At 56.4% G+C, this 11756-nt stretch overlaps 1 protein-coding gene across 3 annotated transcripts in view; it reads left to right on the top strand.

Moving 5' to 3' along the window:
- The window catches only part of Camta1 (calmodulin binding transcription activator 1), a 774560-nt gene that overhangs the window by 455035 nt on the left and 307769 nt on the right, over positions 1-11756 (top strand). The window lies entirely within an intron of this gene.

Here is an 11756-nt window from a genome sequence, read left to right as displayed (position 1 = left end):
CCATCCATCCATCCATCCATCTATCCATCTATCCCTTCTATCCATCCACCCATCCATCCACCCATCCATCCATCCATCTATCCATCCATCTATCCATCTATCCCATCCATCCATCCACGCATCCATCCATCCATGCATCCATCCATCCATCCATCCATCCTCTACCTCAGCCAAAGCATGACCTCAGGACCATCTCTGCACCAAACTATGGCTTAGGCCACAGGGATTCCATGGAGGACAGGACACAGTCCCTGCTCCCAAAGAGTTCACATCATGAACAAAGCCACACACTGTCCACAAAGCAGTGGCATGAGCACCATGTAAAGAGTGACAGGGAGTGCAGTGCCCCAGGCAGTCACTTTCCTTTCTGGGCCACACCAGTGCTCAGTCTGATGGCAGTCCCCCAGTTCGCTCAGACACCAGCTCTCTGCCCAGCTGGAGCTTTTCCTAAAGAGCTCCAGGCAACCTGCATGCGGGCTTGGGTCCATGGCTGCTGGGCACAGAGCTGCCTTTCAGCTGTACCTGGCTCAGTGTCCCTGGTGTTTGGAACTGGAAAAGTAGCTGCTTCCCAAGGATGTGGGGCAGTGCTGGGGCTGTCTGGGGGCAGGTGACCAGCCCAAGTGTCCTGAGCAGGATGGACACCCTCCAGGAGGTGGGGACAGCTGTCACCATGTTCCAGGAAGTGAGAATGCCCATTCACTGGAATCCAGCAGCACATGCAGTGGGTCGGGATTGCTCTGGCCCCCGAGAGCAAGTGCAGCTCTCGTCAGGGGAGTCTTTCTCCTCGGGCCTGCGCTGTCGTCCAGTTTGGAGCAGCTTTCTAGCAAGCGATGAAAGCACCCCCAGCTGGTGTTTGCCCAGCCAGGGGGCAGCAGCAGGCGGCCAGCCTGGGTTTCCTGCGCTGCCGCCAGTGCATCTGTGCGGTTGCTTGTGGCAAACATCATTTGTGCTGTGTTACCTCTGGGCGGGCGCTGCCAGGTCAGCCAGGGCCCAGAGCTGTCTGTCTCCCCGGGACACGGAATCACACTGTCTCTGTTTGGTGATGCTGTGTCCACAGGAAGCAGAGCTGAGTTTTAGGGGGGCTGGCCCAGGGCTGGGGCAGGGAGCAGGGGAGGCCGGGATGCTTGTCATCTTGCTTCCTCCAGCCACGGTGCCTGGTATCGCCCCTGCAGATTGCCATCATCACCGACCACCACTGAAGTAGCACCTCACCTGATCTTCACACTGACCCTCACCAAGTCTATTGTACAAATGAGGAAGCCGAGGCATGCAGGAATTTCTTCGCTGGGTAGAGTGGGTCATAGAGTTTTCAGGTGTGGCAAGTGTCCAGTGGCCTGGAGTGCAGAGCAGCTGCCACACCCAGGTGAACTCAGGAGAGCTCCAGGCCTGCGTGGAGGCAGCAAAGTGTCCTCAGGACCGGGTTCCTCTGAGCTTCCTGGGTGGGAGGCAGGGGACAGGCACAGTGGCCTCTCCTCAAGCATATACAAGAAAGGTCCCTTTCTCTTAAAGTCCTGCAGTACTTAGGGTCTGAGATACAGGGTTGGAGCCACACTGGGAAGCAATAACTCAGCCCTAATGTTGGGTAAAAGAGATTAGGGAGCAGGGAAAGACACGGGCAGATTTGTCCTGGTCACCCAGCGTGAGTCACTGGAGAGCTGGGGCCGGAAAGGCCAGTAGCTGAAGTTGTAGCCCTCAGGTTGAGGCTGGGTGCTCCCTGCCCTGGGTGGCCAGCGCCGGCTGGTCCACCTCCCTGCCTGTGTCCGTGCCTGTCCTGTGTGAGGCGCCACCCGCCGTCCCTGGGCCATCAATCAGGCACACGCCGCTTTGCGCCTCTTAAGGCCGCGCCGAGTGCCCTCCGCGCTCCGTGGGCACTGGCTCCACGGCCATGCATCACGCGGCGCCGGCCCTCGGCTCCTTCTCCCTGACCCCGCACACTGCTAAAATATTGTCCTGTGGATGGGAGATGAAAAGGGTGCGACCTTATTTCTTCCAAGATCTCCCAATCTCGCCCAGAGGTATAATAAAATCCCAAACTTTCCTTTCAGGAATCATCTTTCATAAGTAATATCTTTCTGCGTTAAGTGGTTGGCACACAATTGTGAAATCAAACACCAGGCTCCGTGGCTTTGAGAAGCCTGCGGATGTGGGCGGGGAGGGCTGCCTTTTATGGGGGCCATTTTTCTATGGACTGTGGGGTGCACAGCACAGAGGGGTATGATGACAGTATCATACTCTGTCACCCAAAACTCTAGATGCTTCCTGGGCCACCTTGGGTGTCCCCTGGTAGCCGTAGGAGCCTGGAGCCTTTGAGATCCTACTAGTGAGAGGTTTGTTTATTGAAATAAAGGAATAAGTCAGATGTGTTGGTGCAAACCTGCAAACCCAGAATTTGGGAGGCTGAGGCAGGAAGATCATCATGAATTTGAGGCCAGCCTGAGCTACATAGTGAGTTCAAGGCCAGGGCTGAACTACACAGTGAGACCCTGTCTGAAAAACAGAAACAAAGGAAGAGTAGGTAGATGAATGATAATCTTTCCCTTCTCACACACTTGCTCACTTTAGAGTGGAAGCATCCTAACCAGGAACACTCGTGACTCTCCAGCCAGGCTACAAGCCAGACCGTTGTCTTAGCTGCTCCATTGTTGCATCTTCCAAAGCCCATCAACCTCTCAAGGGGATGCTTCTGTTTCCATGTCTACCGCTTCCGATTTACCACGTACACACTTATCCCTGAGCAGTGCGTTGCTCAGTGTAGCCTGGTTTTGAACTTCACGAAAAAGTGACTTTCCCCAGTGTGGTCTTCTGGGATCGGCCTGTGGCGTCCACCACGATGTCCCTGAGCCTCGTTCAAACTCTTGGTGCCGAGCTGCAGTTCGTTCATTTTCACGGCTGTGTGATCGCGGGTCTCCCACAAGTCACTTACCTCTTTTTCTGCCTGTGACCGCTTAGTTGTTTCTGGTGTTCTGCTGTTAGGAGCAGCCCTGCCCCAAATACGAGTATGCTTGCTGGGGACCAGTCGCTGTGACCCCCACAAGCACACAGCCATGCATGTGGCAGGTGGGCTCGGAGGGGTGATGCCCGTGTCCCCCGGGCCCCAGGCCGTGGTGGGGAGGACTTGAGCCTTTTGTCCCCGTGTGCCTTGCACCTCCCCACCTCGCCGTGAGATGTCTCCTGGTCTCTTCCAGCATGGCAGCTCCGGGCTCAAGTGAGCTTTCCAAGAGGCCAGCTGGAAGCCACGAGGCCTCTTATGACCAAGCCAGAAGTCTCCGGATGTCACTCGTGCCACACTCTGTTGGTGACCTCTGCAGAGCCAGCCTGAGTCCGGGGCAGGGGACAGGGCTTTGCCTCTGAGTGGCAGGTGTAGCAAGAATTTTTATCTTCACTGGATCCCAGGAACCACTGAAATAGCTGTCCTGACAAGCGCACCATGTTCTTTCCCAGAACGCTCACCACGGCGTGAGAGCCCCACCCAGGAGCTACGCAGTGAGAGCCAAGTCTCCTGCCCACGCTCGGCAGCCAGCAGGCAACACCACATGTTCATCTTCCAACTGCAGGGCCACTTGTCCTGTACAGCTCAATTGTTTGGGGACAGCCTCTGAGAGGTCCCAAGTGCCACTCTCCAGCCTGTGAGCAATGGGTGATATCTTAGTCACTTTCCCGTCCCCTGGAGAAAATACCAGACATCTACAGTTTAAGGAGGAGAGGTTTCTTTAGCTCACCATTTCGGAGGGTTCGGTCCATGGTAAGCTGCTCTGCGGCAGAAACAGCATGGCGGGAGGCTCTGGCAGAAGAAGGCTGCTCACGTCATGGCAGCCAGGAGGCAGAGAGAGAAAAGGGAGGAGGGAGGACGAGAATAGCTCCTTTCAGGCCACCTTGCCTGTGACTCGCCTCCTCTGACCAGGCCCCACCTCTGAAGCGTGAGATTTTTGGGGACTTCTTAGATTGTAACAGAAGGTAAAGAAATGCCAAGCTATCCCATGCTGATGCTGTATCCAAGTCACGTTTGAGAGTGGGGAACACTCTCGAGAGAAGTGGTTTAGGGTTTGGCTCCTACATCACTGGTGTGTCCCTTTTCAACCTTCTCCAGGGAAATCTGCAGTGAGGCTGGAGTGTCCCATGGTGGCAGTGGTAGGGGTTGGGGGGACACTTTAGGTTCATCCTCTTCTCATGCGGGAACCAAGCTCCAGGCAGGGGAATGACTGGCCAAGGTCTCAGCCCAGCCACCCCAGGCCTTTGCTATCACACAGCCCCCTGGGCTCCAGCCTTGGCTTTTGCTTTTAAAAGTGCTTGCCTTGGTCGCAAGAGGCTAAGTCTTGCTCAAGTCACCTTAGCACCATGACACATTACTGCCAGCTGGGGCTTAAAGGAGCAGCCGTGTGTTCTCTCACAGTTCTGGAGGCCAGGCGTCCAAATTCAAGGTGTAGATAGGTCCCCTCTGGAGGCTCTGGGGAAAATCCATCCAGGCCCCTCCTGGCCCCTGGGACTCTGTTCCATGGTAACACGGTGGCATTGTCCGTGTCTCTGAGTTCTCCTTTCTGTCTTTCTCAATGACACTGTCATTGGAACTGGGCACAATCAATCCCAGTGCAACATCATCTCGATCCTCAATGGCTTCTTCAGAAACCTTATCTTCAAATAAGGCCGCTTTCATAGCCCCCAAGGGTTAGGATGTGTGCGTTCATTCTGGAGGCCACGCTCACCTTGGGAAGAGCGGGGTGTGATGAACCAGGATGCAGGGCTCTCCCTCGAGGCCAGGCCAGGCAACAGTTGTGGCACTGGGCTGGCGGGGCCGTCCCCTCAGCCTCTGCTCCGTGGCACTGTGCTGTGTCTCCATGCCCAGCCCTGGCCGGCAGCCAGCTCCCCTCCACCCACTGCCTCTTCTTGCCCCCGACCCTCCCATCTCGTTTCATCTCTTTTGCCTCTGCTCTCTCACACGGTACCGTGGGTCCTCAGGGTCGCATTTCAGCTCTCTGGCCTCGGTCTCAGCGACTTCTGCTGCTAACGGCTTTGTTCTTGTGCGGCTTCGCGTCTGATTCCTGGGGGGCTGGGATCTTGTCGGTCCCCCTCTTCTCACCTCGGCGTAGGCCACACCCCAGGCAGGGCTGCTGAGTGCCGTCCCGGGCACTGTGGTCCACACAGCAGGATGGAGCTCTGCTACCCGTCGTGGCCCCCTCCGCCTGCGCCTAGGAGGACGAGGTGGTGGTTAGGACACTGAGAAGAGCCAGGGTGACAGTGCGCTCCCCGGGGCAGACGGCAAGGGGCGAGGGCCCAGCACAATGGGATCGCCAAGCAGTCAGTAGGCTGCGCTTCCAGTTTTAGTCCTTTGACAGGAGAGAGAAATGGATTGTAGGAACCTAGTAGAAAGCAGGCACAGCAGCGTCCCAGCGTCCAGCCTCCTACCCATCCCTTAGTTCTGGAAATGCCAGTCCCAGGGAAGCTGTAGCCTTTAAAGATCAGAGAGAGACGAGAGACGGAACCACTCATGTTCACCAGGCTGTGACCCTCAGCGGGCAGACAGGGGGTCTGTGTGGAGGAAGGGTCGCCAGCCAAGCCCTCGGGTGCCATCCAAATGGCCCCTCTGACCTTGCAGGTGGCTGCGCTGGGGCCCGTCTGCTATCACTGCACTCTTCTCAATTTGGCCGCGGTGAGTCATTTCCTTGTACCTCATCGTTTGTCTGTAAGAGATTCCGTCCCAGGGAATAGTGGGTCCCCGCGCTGTGGGCTTAAGACGGCAAATCCGAGCTGTGATATAAATGCAAAAGTCATTACCATTCTCCGTGAGTGTATGTTAACGACACCGCGGAATAGCAGTGATAATTAGATGAAGCATCATTTCACACCATCACCAGTGTGCTTTACATTTATTTATCGCCATTTTTTTTCTCCAAAGTCAGCAAAATGGAGGCTTGTACAATGTCCCAAAACACCCGACGAGGGGACGAGCCTGTGACTGTTAATTACTGCCTTATAGGCGCACCGAGCCTGACCGTCACAGCCAGCCTCTTTCTAGGGATGGAAGGACAACTCAGTCTCTGCCTGTCCTCTCTCTCCCTCCCCTCCTGGACCCGCCTGACATTGGCATGTGCCCTCCATCCAGCCACCAACGTGTCCACATCTGCTCAGGCCACCAAATGTCCCACAGATGGTGGCTTCCGCAGAGTTTACTGTCTCCCAGTTCTGGACAATGGGCGTCTGAGGTCACGCTGTCTGCAGGCGGCCTTCTCCTGAGGCCTCTGTCCTTGACCTGCTGCCTTCGTTACCATCTCCTTGCTGAGACACAGTACCCAAAACCAGCAGCTTAAAGGAGGGAGTTTATTTAGGCTCACCATGCAGAAGTTTCAGGCTTAGATGCAGAAACAGTATAGCGAGAGGGCCTGGCAGGGGAAAGCATGTCGTGGTAGCCAGGAAGAAGAGAGAGAAGGGAGGAGCCGGGGAGAACCACAGACTCCCATAGCCCGCCTTCTCCTGCTGGACCCTGCCTTCAGTGCCCTCAGCCGCTCGACTCACTGGTGCATGATGCCACCGAGCAGCGCAGTGCCCCGTAAGCCGAGCCTCAACTGCTACACCTGCCACTTCTCCTGGGTCTGCACATGCGCTCTCTCTGGATGCGCCTGTATCCATCTGCTCTTCTTATCAATGCAGCAGTCAGATTGGGTCGGGCTCCCCTGGATGACCTCATGCGACCTGCATAACCTCCTTGAAGACCCTGTCTCCAAACACAGTCACACCCCGCCATCCTAGGAGTTGGAACCTGGACAGATGTCATTGCCCGCAGCACCCACCAGGTCCCCGCGGGCCTGGTGGAAGTCTCTGCCGGGTGAGCACAGCCACGGAGCTGCCTCTGTCTGGGACACCGTGGCCCAGCTATTCCTAGAGTCCACAAAAGGGTCAGCGGCTCCCACGCTCATCTCAAAGGCTCTGGGCGGCACCCCACACAGATCAGTCGTGTTTCTGCTTGCAGAGGTTCAGATTGTGCCTGAGTAACTTTGCCAACCCTCAAAGCACAGCCAAGGCCTCCTCCCTGGGAGCAGAATGGACATCAAGGACCCTGCTCTGTGTCTCCAGCTGGGTCCCAGAATAGATTCGGCCTTCCTCTATCTGAGTAATTGCCAACCATTTCGTGCCAGGCACTGTATGTCATGTTTATACATATCCCTTAGTAATGCATACAGCGGTGCCGTGATGGACACCCCATTATTATCCCTGTTTTCTGATGTGGAAACTTGAATTCAGTGGGGCTTAGTAACTTGCTCAAGGCCACATAGCAAGTAAAAGGTGCACTAGGATATGAACCCTGGATTTTGTGGTTCCGAAGCGCACGGCCTTTGTCACTGCACGATCTCACCATGGACTCATGAGTAACTTGGGACAGAGCCTTTATGATGCCACCTTGGCTACCTTAACTGCTCCTTCTGCACAGTGAACAAAGATGGCAGCGTCAGGCGGGATGCTGGTAATGCTGTGTTTCTTTGTGTAACAAAGGACCGCAAACCGAGCAGCTGAGATAACAAGTGTGTTCTCCCACAAATCTCAGTCTGTAAGCTAGAAATGCACGTACTGGCTGGCCCGCAACTTCTGCAGGTGGGGCTGTGGCGGGGAGCTCTGTTCCATGCCTTGTCCTGCTTCCTGGAGCTTCCAGCTTCCTCAGTCATGGGCTGTTGTCTCCCCCAAGTCTGTACTCCACCTTCCCTCTGCCTTCCCTCTGGGCATGTCCATTGTCTGTGTCCAGATTTCACTCTACACTGGGATAGCCGTGCAAAGGTCCAACTTCTAAATCAGGTGACGCTCACAGGCTCGAGGGTTTGGAACATGGACATCTTTTGGGGGGACATGGTGTACCCCACAACAGTGCTGAAGTGAAATGCACCTAACTGTCACATTGACCTTCCAGCTGCCCGGCCTCAGACCGGCAGCCCCACCTCGTACAGCCCCTCCGGCCTCCTGGTGGAAGGAGGGGCTGGTGGGGGTCTTGGCTCGGGTCTAGCTTGGGTAGAGCTGGGGTGGGAGGGACAGCTTTCTGAGTTTCACCGCTGGGTCTCACTGGACCATGGATTCTGGGTCTCCCTCAGCTCCTTGGCCCTTCTGCCTGCCTGGGTCCCGCCTTCGTGTCCCCTGCCTGTGTCCCCACTGAGCACTCCTCAGAGGCAGGGATGGCCAGTACCAGACTTGTTCTGCATCCTGGAGCCCATGGAAAGTCTCAGGAATAGAATGACATGGTGACACTATGCCACCAGCTGTCCCCTGCCTATCTCTAGCAGGACTGCTGAGGTCCCAAGTATTCCAGAGCTCTGGGACCCCACCGCAGTGGCAGGCTTGGGTGAGGCATGTGTTACCTTTCCCTATATTAATCCCACCTCCCCTACTCCAGAAAGATCGCAGGTGGAGGTGGAGCAACCAGGCTCTGCCATGGCCTCTGAGGACGCGGCTGTGTGGCCGGAGCCTCTGTGTCCTGGGCTTGGCCTGCCCTTCCCTGGGGAGCTGCAACTGCTGCAAGAGCTTAAAGAGTCCTTCTGTTTCACAGAGCCAAAGCCTATCTCCCAGGACCCCTAACTTCTTATGAAACCGTTGATATAGGAGGGTGGGGTGTTTTTACTACGCAGGGTGATCAAAATGTATGGTAAATTTTTTACTTTTTAAAAACAGTTTACTACACTGAAAGACACATTGCCATGAACCCCTCAAAGTCCTCCCCTCACTTCAAACACACTCATGTTAACAACAGGACAGGCTGGGGGCATCCGCGTAGACAGCAGGACGGAGGCCCAGGCTGACGTTCAGCCCGTCCATCTTTGGAGTCCACAGCCCAAGGGATCATGTCTTCTCGGGAGGGGATCAGGCAACACGTGAGGAAATCTCCCGGATGACAAAGGTCATCCCTCAAAGACCGGCATACCAGAGAAAAAATTCAATAGTGAATGCGGCCGCCACGAAGCCCCTCTTCTCCTCCTTCCCCAAGTCGCTTCTTCCATCCCTTTCCTCCTGCTCGTCCTCCTTGTCCTCCATGTCCTCCTCTCCTCTGCCCTGGGCCCCACCCATCCCACCAAGCCTCTCCACTTATCCCATCCATAGTGACTTCTGTCTTAGCTGTCAGACCCGGCACTTTCTTGATGGTTTCAATTTTCTGCTCTTCGCTCTCCTGCTTTACAGCGGCGGCATTCAAAGCGGGAGCGCGTCACTTTGTTCTGTTTGGTGTAAAAACTCCGCTCCCCTTCTCGCGAGCTCTCGGCCTTCCCTTGGTCTGACGGAGCCCATGATTCGGTAGTAATAACGCTCTGTTTATACTTGCCGTAAATGTCAAGCCCAAAGAATATACTGCAGTCACATCTTACCCTGCGATGCAGGGATTTATGCACAGCTCCGAGTGCAGAGCTGAAGGCTTCCCAGTACCCGTCACTGCCCCTATCCAGCCGTCCTCATGGATGCTGGGCTCGAGGCCCAGCCACGGCCAAAGCTGTCACGTGCAGACGCTGACCTGTGGCCGGCGCTCTGCCCGAGGAAGACCTCCCGGGACTCAGGCAGGGCTGGGAACCTCGCTTTCTCTTTGGTCGTCAGGGCGTGGCCCCTGCGTGTGGGAAGGAACACGGCACCCTGTCCCTCCCATCCGCTCCTGGGCCTGGCGGGGTAGGGCAGTGCGAGGCATCCTCCTGGAGACCTTCCTGGCTGCTTTCAAAGCAGCCACATTCACGGCTCATGAACATGCCACGGTTCGTGCGTCACTAAAGCAGCCAGACTCGTGGCTCCTGGGGCTTGGGGATGCGTGTGGCATTTGCGGTCAAGGTGCCCTCTCCGTCCTCAACCACCAGCCAGGCCCTTTCCTGGGAAAGGGATTGTTTAAGTGAATTGTAAGGAGCCAGGTATGTCCCGGCCTCTGGACCTCAGTCCCTGGCCTCGCCTGCGGAAACCTGTTGGGTGTGGGCAGCCCCCAGGTTGAGGGGGGAGGTGCTGGGTCTCAGCTGGGGCTCAGGCTGGGACCGAAGTCAGCAGTGGGGACCTTTTCTAGTGTCCCGCATGGAGTTCCACCTCCTCCCTGGCTGGCCTGAGCCTCTCAGCTAGGAGATCTTGGAGGAATGGGGGGAAGTGCCGGCTCCTGTGCAGCCCAGGGATCAGGGCTGTCGTGTTCGTCCACAGGTGTCCCTGGGCATCTGTGTGGTCCAGGCACTGCACGAGACACACGGTATCACCACCTCCGGGCCCAGGGAGAAGGGACGCAGACCATGTCAGGAGCCTCGGACCAGCCCAGCCTGGTGTGCGGGGGGCTTTGCCAGTGGCTTCTGTCCTCTCCTAGCTCCTTTAAGCCACAGTCCCCTTGTCTGCAGTGCAGAGACTGTGATCGCACTGTACAAGGACAGCAGTGTCCTTGGCCGGCCCCCACTGCAAGCACGGTGTCTCACCATGGCAGGCACTAGATGGCCGTCTTGTGCCAGTCAGCCCAACTTCCACCTCCAACTCTGCCCTCTGTGTCCCCCTGGGGTCCCTCCTGGGTGCCTAAGAGGTCGCTAGACTGGAAACAGCCCACCCTGAGCTCCTGCTCCTGACGTCTCCTTTGCAGTCTTCCCATCTACCGACTCATCTGTTTCCTCCCAGCACCATGGATTTTGGTCTTCTCCTCATTCTTCGTGTAATCACCCAGCTTACCCCAACTTTCTTCCCCAGCAGATCCCTAGTCCATTCCCTTTTCCCCTTTGCTTTTGTGCAAGCCCTGTGCCGAGCCACCACCAACTCCTGTGAGACCAAAGTGATCCTCTAACTGTGTGATCAGATCACAAGATCCCCTCCTTAAAACGTTCCTGCCCGTGGCTGGCTCCCTCCCTGCTCAGCCATTCACTGCAGCCTCGGTTTGTGACCTTGCTGGTCAGCAAGATGGCTGCGTCTGGCTGTGCCCCAGGGCCTTTGCACATGTTCTCCCCTCTGCCTAGAATGCTCGTAATGTATATTTTGTGGGGCTGGCTCTACACATGCAGGACTAAGCAAGCAGGCTCCCTCCTTGGGGGCCCTGTGTGTGGCATCCTTGTGCAAACCCTGGGGACAGGAAGATTTACCCATTCTCCAGAAGGCTGGACAAGGCTCAGGCAAAAACTTGAAATGGGGAGCCCCTCCCATGTGAGCCGCCCCAGCTTCAGCAGCCTTGATGCTTTGGGTTGGGGGTGTTTTTACACAGCGAGGCTGCACAGTGCCAAACTACCTGCACCCCTGCTCCGGGTGGTCATGCCTGGGAAGGGGCGGGTGTACCCCAAGAATTCTCAGGACCCCTTGGAGACAGGCAGGCCGGGCACTGCAGGGCACCTCACCCAAGAACACAAGTGAGACCTGCCCGGGGGCCCCCTCACAGGTCCAGGCTCAGCTGCGTAGGGGCCCAGACGGCCTGGCAGCTGGTGTTATGGCCACAGGGTGAAACGTCAGTGAAGATCACAGCCTTCGAAGTCCTTTAGACGCAGGTTCAAATCCTGCCCCTCCTATTTGCTGCCCGAGTGACCAAGGACAAGTTACCTAAGTTCTCTGAGCCTCAGTTTACCCTTCTTGGGAGCAGGCTGGGCAGTGCTCATCTCACAGGGCTGGGGAGCATGGAGGGTGTTGGAGCCGGGCGGCGTGCATCAAGCGTCCTGCGCCCTGTGTGACTTGGGTGTAAACACAGCTATCAGCAGTAACAGGATCCCAGGCTCCCTGCGTGTGTGTGTGCCGTGAGGACAGCTGTGGATGGTTGTTAAGCAAGCATGTACATTTTCTTATTTAATTATTAAAGCTGGGCAGCCACGTCC

This window comes from Chinchilla lanigera, unplaced genomic scaffold (assembly GCF_000276665.1).
Source record: "Chinchilla lanigera isolate Chin_1 unplaced genomic scaffold, ChiLan1.0 scaffold00085, whole genome shotgun sequence".
Lineage (NCBI taxonomy): Eukaryota > Metazoa > Chordata > Mammalia > Rodentia > Chinchillidae > Chinchilla > Chinchilla lanigera.
Note: the sequence above shows the minus strand (reverse complement) of the source record. Positions and strands in the feature narration are given on the sequence as shown.